This window comes from Ceratosolen solmsi, unplaced genomic scaffold (assembly GCF_000503995.2).
Source record: "Ceratosolen solmsi marchali unplaced genomic scaffold, CerSol_1.0 scaffold10, whole genome shotgun sequence".
Classification (NCBI taxonomy): Eukaryota; Metazoa; Arthropoda; class Insecta; order Hymenoptera; family Agaonidae; genus Ceratosolen; species Ceratosolen solmsi.
This window is the reverse complement of record NW_011948412.1, coordinates 8,466,453-8,470,562: the sequence shown is the minus strand read 5'-3', so window position 1 is coordinate 8,470,562 and position 4,110 is coordinate 8,466,453. Positions and strand designations below refer to the sequence as shown.

At 22.7% G+C, this 4,110-nt stretch overlaps 1 long non-coding RNA gene across 3 annotated transcripts; it reads left to right on the top strand.

Annotated features, from left to right (window-relative positions):
- Positions 1–303: 303 nt before the first annotated feature.
- Positions 304–3,730, top strand: LOC105368942 (uncharacterized). 3 transcript variants are annotated; one of them, XR_913124.1, is made up of 5 exons: positions 304–323; positions 1,598–1,657; positions 1,742–1,789; positions 2,636–2,701; positions 3,305–3,730. It is a non-coding gene; the product is annotated as an uncharacterized LOC105368942 (long non-coding RNA). The 3 variants fall into 3 exon arrangements; XR_913125.1 differs by lacking the exon at positions 304–323 and adding an exon at positions 539–557; XR_913123.1 differs by lacking the exon at positions 304–323 and adding an exon at positions 897–932.
- The last annotated feature ends 380 nt before the right edge of the window (positions 3,731–4,110 follow it).

The window sequence follows — 4,110 nt, the reverse complement described above, 5'->3', positions numbered from 1 at the left end:
AAAATTAAATACAGACTAATTTAAAATCAATAGAATAAATTTACATAAGAATAATGTTATACAACCTCGTGTAAAAGCCACGATATATTTTAATTGTTTTCTAACAATCTTTTGTGACTTAAGTTGCATAAATTTGTATTATTTACACAGACACTCACAAAAAAAAAGCGAATAAAATATGAGAATACAAAAAAAAAATATTTTTCAGATTTTTGTAGATATTATATTAACCAACGTAATGTTTGCATTTGTATACATTTCTTTGAAAAGTAATATCGGAATTTTAAAGATTAAGTGTCATTCTTAGTTATAAATCATATTTTGTAATTATGAATTAATCATTTACACTATTTTTATAATTTTATTAATAAGATAAGAATTATTATCCATGTTATTTTACAATTTTATAGGATAGAGGTTAAGAATTATTATCATTGTTATTTTTAAATTTTTCTTATAAATTAATATTTTTTTTTTATAAACTCTTATACATAAATAATAAGTAGCTATTTATGTATTCTTAAGTATAACAAAGTTGATATACATATTTTTGTTTAGTATGTAATAGTAATCTATTTTAATTAAAAATAAATCATTTACATATAGTTGCTTAACAAATAATACGCTTGTTATACGGTTTTATTAAAAATTATTATTATTTATTTGAATGATTAAATTATTCAGGCATAACAAAAATTTCAACCACAAATGTAAATTAAATTATTTAAAATAAGAAGATCGAAGGAATATCTTTACTTATAGAAGACATTTATAATTTAATTGTATTTTTATGTGTCACTAATTTAAAGTCTTTTCTTTTTAAGATTATTCTTTTTATAAAATGAAGTTTCTCATATTCATCTCATTATTTATTGTATATTATACAACATTAATTAAAGCCAATCTAACGGTGTGCATTAATAATTGTAACGGTAAGAAATATATATATATATATATATATATATATATATATATATATAAACATTTATTCTACATCATAGTTTTCTGTATAAAGGATAAAAGAAAAAATCATTTCATGAAAATCGTTAATATTGAAAATTTATAGGTATTTAATAATAATTTAAAACGTACATAATTTCTCATTAGGAGTAAAATATAGTTTTATATTTATTAAATTAGTATTAAATATGAAAGTTTAAATCTTTGTCTACAATAAATAATGTAAATTTATTTCTAATTACAAATATATAAATGCCTAATCTTATAATGGCATTTCACCATTTGAGAAATCAATGTTCTTTTAAAAATTTTTATTTGTGTTCGTATTGCTAATGTTAAATTAAACTCTTTACAATTTGTTATCAAAATGGATTTTATTATCTACGAGATTGAACATATTTAAATATTAGCCCAAAATATACAAAAATATACAAATAAAATTGATATAATAATAAATATTAATTTATATATGAATATTAATTTATTTATAGAATACAAAAAAAAATTTATTAATAAAATTTTCTACATGTAATGTCATTACTAAATTAATTTACTTTTAAAACTCATATTAATATACGGCAATATTTAGACATCTTTAATACTCTTTATTAATCTATATTTTATTATGTCGATATAGAGCTTCCAAATCTTAAACAAATGTGGTGTAAAATCGATTGTTATAAAGAAGCTACTTTTGGTAAGTAGGAATTTATTTTTCCATATTATTAATTAATTTTATTATTTTTTTTTTAATATAATCCATAAAAATATTATTATGCAGGAGGACATACACGCGTATCGAAGAAAGATTGTTACGCTGTTTGCGATAGTAAGAAATATTTTATTTATTAACTGTCTAACAATGTTTTAAACATATCTTGCATTAGTATATTAGAGTTTTATCAATTTTCATTGATATTCTCTTAGTTTATTGATTATTAAAGTAAAAGGTATTAAGAGTATTATTATTATCTGAGAGTAAGCTTCGGCTACTTAAACTTCTGCTTATGGAAACAACTTATTTAATCCATTAATATATACAAAAATTTTTTTATAATGTCTTTTACTTACTAGGATGTAGTTAAAATAGTTTGTTTAAGGTATATTTTAGTTGAAACTCATAGTAATTGTTCTTGCGCTATTCTAAAGAAAAAAATCCTGATTCATAATACAATATAGTGAACGATTTCGAGATATAATTTTCGAATAATATATATTCTACTATTAATTATGCTATTAATTATAAAACAATATTAAATTTTCCTGGATAATTAATATTAACTTTCCTTATCTTTTAATTATTAATATCGAGTATAATATCGACTTACGGAATAATAACTTGACTAAAAATTTTTTATATAAATCAATAATTTTAAATATATTTTTTATTCGAAATATTTAGAAAAAATATTTCTAAAGGAGATAATTGAACGATTGCTAATTTTTTTTCGCTACTCGACATACTAACAGCATAAAAACAAATCAATAAATTTGTATTAAAAAATTGACTTATATTTTTGTCGTGAATCTATTCTATCATAATTACTTTTGTAATTCTTTATAGTAATATATATATATATATATATATATATATATATATATAGAAAGGTAAAAAAAAAAAGATGAAATTTTGAAATTAAAAATTTATTAATTTACACTAATTATTTATATACAGCCATACCAACGTCCTACAGAGATGATTGCAAATATTCATGCGAGCGCATATTTTCCTATTAACTTGGTAAGTTTGGATTTCGATGTGAAATATGAATTGTTAATTTTTTTCATTATAAAATCATGATAATTAAAATTAAATATGTTTTCATTATTTTTAGTAATATTAGTAAAATTTCAATTAAATTTCTTGTATTTACTTTATTATAAATATTAATCGTTATACTTTTTTGGGCAATTCGACTTATAAAAGTAGAGTAAGACAAAGATAGTATATTAAGTAATAACTAACGAAGAGAAGATATTATTTATTACAGCTCTAATTACAATTAAAGTTATTCTAATCGCTATTTTAATAAAAATTATTTTTCTTATTTAATCTAAATACTTGCAAATCTGCGAAAAATCAAATATTAGCATTGTATATGTTACTAACAGCTTTCAATTATATATACTTTTAATAATCGAATTTCTTAATAATGTATGTTCAAAAAGTCTCATATGTCCATGTAAAACCATTCCACATAGAATAAATATACGAATCTCTATCCCTACCCCCCCCCCCCATGCTCTCTCTCTCTATCTATCTCCCTCTCTCTCCCACACACACACACGCGCGCGCCCTCCGATGCTAATTCTCAATATGATTGACCATTAAATTTCTTAAAAGCCGATGGGCACACTGGAACGCTGCTATTGGCATCAACAACAAGACATCCCGAGTTATACAAGACACCCCTCAAGTCCGCCATTATCCGTGTCCAATTCGGTCGGACCCAAGCATTCTCTTCGCATTTGATATTCATTTCCATTCGACACAGCCAATCCTGCCAGGTTCTAACAGAATAAGCATTTTATTCCAGCTGTAATGTGAGATAAGCTGACGACATATCGCCTGATATTTGCGCTTCTTAATATTCCATCCGGTATAATGAAATCTGAAAGCTCCGACTCTATCTGTCCATGTGTAATAGAACTCTTGTGATGTTTTATTTATGAGCAGAATATTATTGTTATTACATTCACGTATGAAAATTATCGTGCTTGGAGTCTTATTAGAATAATCCTTCGCTATTGATGTCAAATTAGAGTATAAAATGTTTATAAGCATTTTATTCGGATTTTCGGTTCATATAGATTTATTTTCATTTTTAATGCTGAAATATCTCATGTTGTAAGAATATGGTACGATGATATCGCATATCTTCATATTTTAATAAATAAAGATAATTATTATGAAAAATAATTTATATTATATATGTTTAAACGCTCATTTCTATCCTCACAAATGACTCCTCGCAATTAACGAAATGGTTTATTAACATTATTAAAGAGCACAAAACTTGGCTATTATTGTTTTATAATAATCAAAATATATTAGATTATACGTTTAAAAATAATAAAACCATATGAAATTAATTACAGTCTAAAAATGTCTAAATATTATTGTCGCGAACATTTTATTTACTACCAACA